Source organism: Elephantulus edwardii, unplaced genomic scaffold (assembly GCF_000299155.1).
Source record: "Elephantulus edwardii isolate Elephantulus edwardi_28Jun2011 unplaced genomic scaffold, EleEdw1.0 scaffold00037, whole genome shotgun sequence".
NCBI classification, from domain to species: Eukaryota; Metazoa; Chordata; class Mammalia; order Macroscelidea; family Macroscelididae; genus Elephantulus; species Elephantulus edwardii.
Genome location: NW_006399787.1, coordinates 16319298 through 16331884, shown reverse-complemented (window position 1 = coordinate 16331884; position 12587 = coordinate 16319298).

The following is a 12587-nucleotide window of genomic DNA, read 5'->3' as shown; positions in this document are numbered from 1 at the left end:
GGTTCCTTCCACAGATGTAGTCGATCTGATTCCTATGCATACCATCAGGTGAAGTCCATGTGTATAACCTGCGTTTGAGTGAAAATTTTATCATCCAGAAGCCCAACTGACTCTCCTAAAGATAGTCACTCTCCTGCTCCATTCCTCCCGCCTTCTTTCCCTTCAGGGCTTCCAAGGATCCATTTTAGGCTGTGAAGACTCTATATTGTACTTCTTATTGGAATAAATCTGCCCAAATTAACTTCTAAACCCAGAGATTAATGTCATCTTATTAACAACAAATTGAAAAGGCTGAGCTCTTTGAGGTTAATCTACTTAGTTTCTGGGCCTGCAAGAGGCTTCTCCAAGGAATATGCTTGACTATTGTTAGAAGGGGGGGGGGATTCCAATTCAAAGCAAAAACACATTACTTAATATAAATCTGCTTAACTAAACTTCGTCTCACATACTTTGGGCATGTTGCTAGGAGAGGTTATTCGTTGGAGAGCAACATCATGCTTGGGAAGGTGGAGGCATGGTGAAAGGGAGAAAGACCCTCAAGCAGGTGGATTGACTTAATGACTGCAGCAATGGGCTCAAGTGTGTTGGAGATTGTGAAGATGGCACAGGATAGAACAGGGTCTAAATCTGTTGCTCATCAGGTCACTGTGCATTGTACTTCCACTCGACAGTATCTAACTACAGCAAAAGTAATTGATGACTTTTACTGTAGAAAAGTTTGAACATTCTTGAAATGAATTATTATTTAATTTCAAAGTAAACTGTTACCATTAAAGGTATAGTTGAATATATTTTAGTAAGCTTTCAATTAGTTACATAAACTATTCATTTTAGAAAAGCTAGTCTGTTCTTTTTTCCGGCACCCTGTAATCTGATACATGACATTACCATTCTTTGAAAGCCCTCTTGTCACAATCATCAGAAACTTTCTTTCTTCTCAAAGGCAGAGGATGGTTTTTAAGAATATATAAAGTTGGCGAGCTCTGGTGGCCTAGTGGCAGGAAACTGCACTACAATCCCAGAGGTGCGTGGTTCAAATCCACCAGATGCTCTGCTGAAGGAGGAACAATGGCCTCCTGTACCAGTCAGATCCAATTTGACGGTGCACACATAAAAAGAACAAATAATAAAAAAAAAATTTAAAAAAAAGAATATATAAAGTGTAGGCTGTCATTGCCCTATACAGTTTATAACTATTTTTGCTATTAGAAAATCTTTTAATGTAAAAATCATGACTACAAATTCCACATTTACCTTCACACATAATACAGATTTGCGTGCAACCCCATCTGCTCGCTTTTCACTAGCGCCATCTGGTGGAGTTTCAAATTATACAGCACTTTCAGAAAAGATAACCCATCCAAAGGGTTCCTGTGTCTGTGGTTATTATATCAATCTTATTTATTTATCCTATTAAAAATGAATCTGAGACTATTGAATGTTATTTATTAAAATAACAATAATATACCCATTATATATTTAATATTAATAATAACCAATTTTCATTAAAAATAACCATGTTTCCTAAACAAAAAACCTTAAAAAGTGGCATAAATTTATGTTTTTGCAGATATATATATATTTCTACATTCAATTTGTTTCAATATATGAAACCATTGGAGCTTAAACACAGAAGCACAGCAGCACTTTTGGGTTTTGCAAGTTTCTAGCCTTTGATAGAACACAGTCTTATCATTTTTATTTCATGCAAAATCTATACCTAGACAGAGAAGGTTTTGTCCTAATGGAGCAAAGGTTTAAAATCAGGAAGGTTGTGCATCAGGGATGTATCCTTTCTCCATATATAGTCCACCTGTGTGCTGAGCAAATAATTTATGAAGCTGGACTTTCTGAAGAAGAATGTGGCATTAGGACTGGAGAAAGACTTAACAATCTACATTATGCAGATAACACAACTCTGCCTGCTGCAAGTGAGGAGGACTTGAAATGCTTGTGGCAGAAGATCGAGGACTGATGTCTTCAGTACGGACTACATCTCAAGATCAAGAAAACAAAAATCCTCACCACTGGGCCAGTAGGCACCATCATGACAGATGGAAAAGGATTGAAGTTGTCAATGATTTCATCTTGCTTGGATCAATAATCAGCACCCTGGGTACCAGCAGTCAGGAAATCAAGAGACATACAGCATTGACAGGTCTGCTGTCAGGGACCTCTCCAAAATACTCATGAACTATGATGCCAGTTTGAAGACTAAGGTGCACCTGATTCAGGCCATGGGTCTTTTCAATCATTTGTTATGCATCTGAGAGCTGAAAAAGAATAGAGATTACAGAAGAGCTGATGGTTTTGAGTTGTCATGTTGGAGAATGTACTGAATGGACTTCCAAAAGAACAGTTGTGTCTTGGAAAAAGTACAACCTCTTGGAGGCAAAGAAGCTGCAGCTTCATCTCTTATACTTTGACATGTTAGCAGAGGCTAAAAGAGACATCATACTTGGAAAGATGGAGGATTAATGGAAGAGAGGAAGATCCCTCAATGTGAGGGACTGACACAGTGATTGCAGTACTAGGTTTGACTATGTCAGTAATTATGAGAATGGCACAGGATATGACAGAGGTCAGATCTTCATTTTCTACTCAACAGCACCTAACAACAATAACAAGTAAGGAAAACAATTATGGCTAACATTGAATAGAATGAGAATCCGAGAACATATACTTTTGATCATGCAAAACCTGTGTCTACTAGACCAAGAAGCTGTTGTCTGAACAGAGCAAGAGTACACTGCTTTGTTTAAAATCGGGAAAGATGTTCATCTGGCTCATATCATTTGTCCACATCTATTGAAGCTATAGGTGGAATCAGTCATTCAGCTGAACTCTGAAGAAAAATGTGACCTCAGAATAGGAGGAAGACTCATCAACAACTTGCATTACATAGGCAATATACTGAAAATATATATGGGCAATATACTGAATGACCCAGAAAGCATCAAAAGAAGTTGGAGGGAATATATAGAGTCAATATAATTTATTGATACTGAAAAATTTCAGGAAGTACCATATGAACAGAAGCCAATGGTAATGAAGGAGGAAGTGGAAGCTGCATTGAAGGCACTGACAAAGAAAAAAAAAAAGCTCCAGGAATCAATGGGATACAAATTGACTTGTTTCAATTAACAGATGCAGCCTTGGATGCACTCACCAATCTATGACAGGAAATCTGGAGGACAGCTGTCTGGCCAACAGATTGGAAGAGGTCCATATTTGTTCCTATTTCCAAGAAGGATGATCCAACTGAATGTGGAAATTATAAAAAAATATCATTGATATCACATGTAAGCAAAATACTGTTGAAGATCATTCAAAAATGGCTGTTACAGTACATAGATAGGGAATTGCCAGAAGTTTAAGTGGAATTTGGAAGAGGGCGTGGCACTAGGGATATCATTGCTGATGTCAGATGGGTCCTCACTGAAAGTAAGGAATACCAGAAGAATGTCTATTTGTGCTATTGACTACACAATGACATGTGACTGTGTGGAACTTGTGACTGTCATTGAGAATGGGAATCCCAGAACACGGAACCTATACCTGGATCAGGAGGCTGTTGTATGAACAGAGCATGGTTTGAAATTGGGAAGGGAATGTGTCAGGGTTGTCCTTTCTCTCCATATATGTTCAATCTGTATGCTGAGCAAATTATCCAAAAAACTGGACTCTATGACGAGGAGTGTGGCATCAGGATTGGAGAGAGAATCATCAATAACTTGCAGTATGCAGATGCCACAATCTTGCTTGCTGAAAGTGAGGGGGTCTTGAAGCACTTGCTGCAGAAGACCAAGGAATGCAGCTTTATTATGGATTGCATCTCAGAGTCAGGAAAACTTAGATTCTTACTACAGGATCAATAGTCAGCATCATAATGGATGGAAAGGAGATTGAAACTGTCAATAGCTTCATCTTGCTTAGATCCACAATTAACACCCTTGGTATCAGCAGTCAGGGAATAAGGAGATGCATTGTACTGGGAAAATCTGCAGTTAGGGACCTTTCCAAATTATTAGGAGTAGTGATGTCAATTTGAAGACTAAGGTGTCTCTGACTTCAGGCCAAGGTCTTTCTGATTACTAGCTGTGCATCCGAGAGCTGGACAATGAGTAGTGATGACAGAAAAAAGAATTGACACCTTTGAGCTGTGGTGTTGGAGAAGAACACTGAACATCCCAAAGATGACCAAAAGATCAGATACATCTTGGAGTAGGTGCAGCCAGAGTGCTCTTTTGAGGCAAGATGATGAGGCTTTGCCTCACATATTTGGGACATCTTCCTCTGAAGTGCTATTCCTTGGAGAAGGGCATGATGCTGGGAAGGGTGGAGGGTTGGTGAAGGAGAGGAAGACCCTCAACCAGGTTGATTGATACGGTGACTGCTGCAGTGGGCGCTTGTGTGTCAGGAAGTGTGAGGATGGTAGAGGATCAAACTGGGTTCAGCTCTTTTGTCCATAGCGTCACTATGAATCATGCTCAACTTGACGGCACCTAATAACAACAACAACCTTGCTTGCTGAATGAAAGTGAGGAGGACTTGACACGCTTGCTGCAAAAGACCAAAGACCACATTTAATATGGGGTATATCTCAACATCAACAAGACAAAAATCTTCACTACTGGCCTGACCACTAGGCAACATTATGATAGATCGAATAAAGACTGAAATTGTCAGCAATTTCATCTGACCAGGATTCACAATCAACACACTTGGAACCAGTAATCAAAAAATCAAAAGACATTTTGCAATGGGAAAGTCTACTCTTAAAGACCTCTTCAAAGTATTGAGGAACAATGGTGTCAGCTTAAAGACTAAGGTGCGCCTGATTCAGGCCATGATCTTTTCAGTCACCTACTATGCATCTTAGAGCCAAACAATGAATACAGATGACTGAAGACTTGGTGGTGTAGTTCTGAGTTGTGCTACTAGCTCACACATCTCCAGTGTTTCTAACCCACAGAGCACTTCTCAGGATAAAGATGGAAAAGCTTCCCTTAGGATCTGTAGCATTGGAAATTTGAGGGTAGGTCACTATGAGCGACCAACTTGACAACAGTTGTGCTTACTCTTGTTAGGTGCCACTGAGTCCTGTACAACTCATAGCAACCTTCTGAACAGTAGATCTGAACCCTGTCCTGTCCTGTGCCATCCTCATCATCTCTGACATAGTCAAACTCATTGCTACCATCACTGTGTCAATCCGTATCTTCGGGCAGTGGAGTTTTGTTTAGCTTTAGGTGTGTTGTTGATTGCCTTCAAGTTGAGCACGACTCATAGTGACCCTATGAACAAAAGGCCTGAAGCCTTTCTATAACTATCGACATTTATCAAAGTTCATAGTTTCCAGAGGCATGTTGTTTAGGAAGTGGATGACACTCTTTCTTGGTGATATCTTATTGTTGGATTGTTTGTTTTTAGTGAATTAAAAAAATTTTTTTAGTAGACATGTAAAAGTTACAAGACCCCAGAAAACTAAGCGAAACCACTGTTGTTTGCCATCAAGTCAGAACTGACGCATAGCTGACCCTCAAATGGGTTTTCAGAGTTAATCACAAGGGAGGAGCTTGCCCATGCTTCTCCTGCAGAGCAGCTGCTGTATTCAAATCATGTACCTTTGGGATTGCAGTGCAGCTTCTGGATGATAATTCAGGAACACTGATTTTAAAGAGAAAAGATAAATAAAGAGTTAAAACACTGACTTAACGAAGAAGCTGATGGAAAACATTAAGCTGAAGAAAACAGACTGAGCATAGGATTGTAAAGCCCAGCTGTGGTGGTGGTCACGTCAGCAGATGGGACAGGCATGATCTCCCCTTTGTTCCCAGGCATCAGGGGGAATAGCCTTCTTCTGGTATCTTAGTTCAAGATGGTCTGGGCTCCTACTTGTCTAGTTTGTCATCTAATGTGAAGTTGTGTTGTTTATTTTCAAGAAAATATTTGTCAAATACTCCAGTCTGATTAAGCATCATTCATTCGACTAACAGTTACTTTCTCAATTTCACAAGTAAAAATAGTGTTCTGTGGCATGGGCCAGGGAGGAAACAAACAGTAAAAACTAGTCCAGCTCATAACTCAACTGTCCAAGAGCCTTTCTTGGAAACAATTGTCTTGAAACATGCAGCAACTGGGTTTTGTGTGAACTTCATATTTCATCACACAAATTAAAAAAAAATAAGTACTTGTAGGTCAAGATTTACTAAAATTAGCAATGTGTGCTGCTTTATCGAGAATATAATTGAGGCTAGTATTTCTGTTGCACTACAAGTGCATCCTGGAGTGGGATACATCTAACTTCTTTTTTTTAAAAAAAAATTTATTTTTATTTATTTATTTTCTTTTACATCTACCTTCTGAGGTATATCTGGGTGCATTCAAATCACCAGCCTTTTAGCAAGATGTGTGCTTAACTGCACCACCCAGAAACTACCAAGCTGGCAGAGGATTAACAATGCCTTTAATGTAGGTTGTTCCCCACATTCAATATTTCCTTTACCACCAACACTTAACTGGCTTTTAAAACCTTAATCATCTGTCAGGTCTCAATTGAGACGTCACATCTTTTTACACACACATCCTCCTACATGTAGGATGCTATGTCCAAATGGTCTATTGCCTTACCTGATTTTCCCCACTAGATGGTGAACTCCAAAAAGGACAGTAGTTATTTTTTGGGTTTTTTTAATTTTAAAACACAGAGGCGAGACAATTTGTGTTTAGGGAGCTCTGGTGGCCTAGTCTGTAGAGAGTCGTGCTGCCAACACCAAGGCAGCCCTCTGCCAGCCACTCTGAGAGAGAAAGATGGGAACTCTCTTTTTGGGAGATTTACAGCCTCTGCAGACCTGCGGGAGGCTCAGCTGTGAGTCGGTTCCAACCTGATGGTAATAAATTGAGGTTTGTTTTGACTTGAATGTCCTTCAAGGAGGCATGTCGCTCTAATCACCCCAGTGCACCAGCACATAGTGTAAGTCCCAAGAGTGTTTCGCTCCCAGCCCAAATATCCAACCACGATCGAACGGAATGAGAAATTATGGTACCTTCACATGACAGAATACTATGCAGCACGCAGGAGCAATGCTTTTGAAAACCAGAACTTATCTTGGGAGGTTCTTCAGTTCCCTCAGCTTAAGAAATGCTGAGCAAGTTCGGCCCCTTTGATTTTCTGAGTCCAGCTCTTAACACATTTCATTATAATACTTTGTCTTCCTGCACTGCCTTTGAAACCTTCTGTTCAGCTTTTTAATATCTTGATTTCTTCCCTTTGCTTTGGCTTCTCTACACTCTAGTGCAATATTCAGAGTCTCTTGTGACATCCATTTTGGTCTTTTCGTTCTCCTCTGTTTTTGTAATGACCCCCTGAATTCTTCTTGGGTGATATTCTTGATGTCCTCCCGCAGCTCATCTGATATTCGCTTATTAGTGTTCAAGGCCTCAATCTATTCCTTGGATGGTTTTGAAATTCAGGTGGGATAGACTTAAGATCACATTTTGGTTCCTGTGGCTTTAACTTTCCTTAGCTTCAGCTAGAACTTACATATAAGTAGTTGGTGGTCTGTTCTCCAATCAGCACCTGGCCTAGTTTTCACAGCTGATATTGAGCTTCTCCAGTGGTTCTTTCCACAGATGTAGTCGATCTGATTCCTACGTCTACCGTCAGTTAAAATCCATGTGTACTCAAGCCTTGAATTGTAATAATAAAGGATGCTTTGGGCAGAATATCAAATGATCAGGAATATTAAAAGAAGATGGAAAGAGTATACAGAGTCATTTTACCAAAAGGAATTGGTGGACACAGACGAATTTAATGAAACAATGTATAAACAAGAGCCTGTTGTGATGAAGGAAGAATTTCAAGCTGCTCTGAAGGAATTGGAAAAAACAAGGCTCCAGGAACTGACGGTATACCAATTGATCTACTTCAGCACACAGATGCTGCCCTATATGTGCTCACCAAGTTGTGCCAAGAATTTGGAGGCTGGTCACCTGGCCAAATGACTTGAAGAGATCTGTATTTGTTGCCATTCCAAAAAGGTGAACCAATAGAGTGCAGAAATTATTGAACAATATCATTAATATCACATGTAAGCAAGGTTCTGTCGAAGATTATCCAAAAACTACTGGAACAGCACATCAACAGAGAACTGCCAGAAGTTCAGGCTGGGTTTAGAAGAGGCCCTGGTACTGCGGATATTGTAACTAATGTTAGATGGAACTTTGCTGAAAGCAGAGAGTACCAGAGGAATGTATATCTATGTTTCATTGACTATAAAAAGGCATTTGACTGTGTGGATCACAACAAATTGTGTCTGACTCTAAGAAGAATGGAAATCCCAGGACACTTGATCATATTTATACAAAACCTATACTTAGACTAGGAGGCTGTCGTCAGAACGGAGCAAGGAAACACTGCATGGTTCAAAATTGGGAAGGGTGCATGCCAGGAATGTGTCCTATCTCCATACCTTTTCAATATATATGCTGAACAGATAATCCAGGAAGCTGGGGAGAAATGTGGCATCAGGATTGAGGGAAGACTCATCAATAACATTGCTTTATGGAGATGACACAACCCTGCTTGCTGAAACTGAGGAGGATCTGAAGTACTTGCTACAGAAGGTCAAGGACTGCAGATTTTAATATGGATTGAAGCTCATTATCAATAAAACAAAGATTCTTACCACTGGGTAGGTTGGCAGCATCATGGTAGATGGCAGAGATGGATTTTCTTTACAGCTTTAGTTTGCTTGGCTCCATAGTCAATACTCTTGGTACCAACAGCCAGGAAATCAAGACATATTGTGATGGGAAAGTGTGCTGTTAGAGACCTCTCCAAAGCACTGAAGAACAACGATGTCAGTCTGGATACTGAGGTATACCTAATACAGGCCATGCTCTTTGCAATCACTTGTTATGAATCAGAAAGCTGGACAATGACTAGGAAGGATAGAAGGAGAATTAATGCCTCTGAGCTGTGGTGCTGGAGAAGAGTATTGGACTGCTAAGAGAATAAACAGGTTTGACCTGGAAATCATGAAACCTGGTTGCTCCTTGGAGACAAGGATTCTGAAGCTCCATCTGACATACTTTGTGCGTGTTGCAAGGAGGGACCAGTCCTTGGAGAGGCACAGCATGCTTGGGAGGGTGGAGGGGCAGTGCAGGAGAGGAAAACCCTCTATGAGATGGACTGATTCAGTGATTGGGTAATGGAGGTAGGTGTGTCAGAGACAATGAGATTGGCACAGGATAGAGCAGGGTTTAGAGCTATTGTACATATATGAGTTGCAGGCAACTCGACAGCACATAGCCACAACATCTTGGGAGGAACTGGAGAGCATTATGCTAAGTGAACTAACTCAGTCCCCTAAAATCCTGTATAAGACCAATATTGTAGAAATAGATAACTAGTAAAATGTGTATGAGGATCCAAGGGGGTCAGAGTAGGAGCAGAGGGGTGAGGATGGACAGGAAGGGTAATCATAGGGCCATGCAATTTGATGGGTAGAGGGAAGGGTGGATAAAGGAAATGGCAAAGATCTGCTGTGAAAACAACATATATATGAACTTTGTAAGTAACCCAGTACTAAAAAAGAAAAGAAAAAGAAAAGAATGCTTCACTCCTTGACTTCCTTGGACCAGAATTTGACTCTGCAAGTCATAGTGAATCCTCATCAGGGTTGACTCACAATAAGCTTCTAGGTGGGCAGAATGGGAGAGTCAGTACCTTTTTAATTGACTGATTCTTGCTGACTGTGGTCCTCAAGACTTCTTTCCTTCTGTGCATGTCTCCATGATGGCTGGTAAGCATTCTTCAGTCCACTAGGGCCTTGGGTCTTCCCAGGCTGAGTGTTCTTCTGAGGGCAGGGCACCATCTCTGTCCATCTCTTCTCTTTATTGTCCTTTATCTCCAAATTTAGCCACTTAATCAGGTGACCACTTGATTAGGTAACCAGAGTTCTGATCATAAGTTGCACAATGCTTGCTTTCTTCTTCTTCTTTTTTTAATTTGTTTTTACTTTGCACAGTGCTTTCTTAAACAGGCTTCAGGAAGATCAAGTTGTAGAGGAAGCAAAGATGGTAGTCTTATGGGCAGGTGAGAGGGCGATGGCAAGGAAATTGTGATAGGAGTTTGGGAAGGTAGGCTGAGACCTGATCATGAATGGGCCTCAACACCACGATAAAGAATTTGCCTCTATTCCTGTGGATGCCGGGACATGACATGATCAGACCTGTGTTCTGGAAGTCCTTTTCCTAGGACTGATTTATGTGTGTGCCAATCTTCTTCTTTTTTTCACTCTCCCATCACAATAAAGTCTGCAGCACCTCCCACTGAGACCCACACAGCCCTTCCTAACAAAGTGCCAGGCCTGTGACCAGTGTTCAAGAGGAGGGGCAGCCAGAACAGCTAAGGTGACACCCCCCCTTCACCACCAACCACTCCCGTGCCAAAGCGTGTTCTTCAACTTGAGCTAGTCAGACTAGATCAGGCAGGAACTGGAGGGCTCAGAGGATTAGGCCATCAGCCCCAGCCTTGAAAGAAGCACATTCCACAGGCAAGTAAACAGGGTGTGGTATGCCTGGGCCTGGTCCACCTTTTACAGAGGCTGCATGCATGCGCTGCAAACCGAAGAGGAGGCAGCAAGGTCATCAAGGTCAGCTATGGCCTCTACAGGACTTGCACTGCCCTTTCCCTCTCCAAAACTCTCTCTTGCTAATTAATGTGGCTCATGCCTGCATTCTGCAGCTAAGTCACCAATCCAGCACCATCTCTTAACTGAGAGAAAAGAGCTAAGGACTTCCCATTAGGATTGGAAAGCCACATTTAATTGGCTATGGCTCCAGTTTTGTCTTCTAAGAGCAAGGTTTCTTGAGTCAGGCCTTATGCTCAGAGAAAGAGGCAGCCTTGGAACACATGGACCAGGCCTCAGCTTCATTTGCACCGGAACCTGGTATCTTGTGTGTGTGTGTGTGTGTGTGTGTGTGTGTGGTGCAGTTGGGGGTGGGAACAAAACTGGTTACTGTTGCTTCAAGTAATGGTAATCCCATGTGTATCAGGGGAGGACTGTGCTCCATGGGTTTAGGAGGTTGATCACCAAGCCTTTCTTTCTTCCAATGTACTTCTGGGTGGACTTGAGCCTGTGCCGTTACAGTTAGCAGCCAAATGCAGTAACTACTATTTTGCCACTCTCTTGTTGAATATAAAAGTAACATTTATTGTAGAAAAATGACATTTTATAAGCATCCCTAACACCTCTTCACAAAAATAACAGTAGCTGACTTTTACACTTTCCCTTAGAGCTATCAAATATGTGCTTTTTTAAAAAAGATGGAAAGTAAAGGAAATAATACTTTCTAGATATGACTGAGATTATTTTTGAAGACTCATGAAAACTTTTTTTTGGTCTAACACAAAAGGTATTTCTCTCCTTCTCGAATAATTTTAATGGCTACATAATACTGCGTGTGATTGTGTCATCCAGCTGTTGAGATTGTTGTTCTGTGGCCTCAAGTCAGAACTGACTCTCACATGGCTGACCCTCTAGTGAGTTTTCAGAGGCTGTCAATAGACGGGAGGAGAATGAATGCCCATCCTTCTCCTGAGGATCAGCTGATGGATCAGAGCTCCCTGCTGTGAAACTAGCAAGGTCACCTTCAAAGGAGGAAGAGTCAGGGTGTGTGGCTTCATTCATAAGGTTGTTACCAGTTGTACTCAACTCAGCAGCAATTAGTAACATTTCATTTGCTTTGTGTCTTTGTCTCTGTGAAGTGCTAGTTCATGCCAACTTCTGCCCAAGCACAGTGCCCCCTAGGACCCCATCGAACACTGACTACTGGGTAGCAAAGAGGTTTAAATTCTAGTTACTCCCATCAGACAATGGCCTCTATCTAAATGATCTATGCCACTCAGACTGATTTTGGATTGATGGAGGGCTGAGAAGTTGAGATAAAGCAGTTGTGCTCTGAGAAGGTGCACTTGGCTGTTAGGTACAACAGAGGGAAGACTTTTAAATCCAAGAGCATGACAAAACATCTGAAGTTCACTGCTAGGATGGTACAGGATAGCAACATGGAAGGTGCACACAGGAGCCTAAAGGGAATCCTCAGCACAGATGGGCCCACTGAAGCTGTTAGGCGAAGACAGTGTTATGAGAAGCCGTGCCAAAAGTGACAGCGGGGAAGCTGAGACCTGCCGGAGATCCACAACATGGAAATGACCAGAGAAATCAACTTCCTGATGTGAACGAACCAGGCAGATCCACGGCAGGGCTGCTAAGGCAGTTTGTCTCCCCACTTGTTTTCCTTCTTGCATCCATATTCTCTTACTTTTCTCTACAATACATTCAATCATGTTTGCAAGAAGACCTGCATATGTAGAGAGAATCCTACTGGTCATCAATGGATGCTCTTTTTTATTAAAGGGAAAGAGAACGGAGTCAAAAAGTAGTCTAGGAGCACTAAGGAAGTATTCTAACACATAGAATATAAATATTATTTCTTACCCATTTATGTGAAACTCAAAGTATCACTGGAAAAGCATCTGTTATACTTTACAGAACTCCCCTTCTTCCCAAACCATT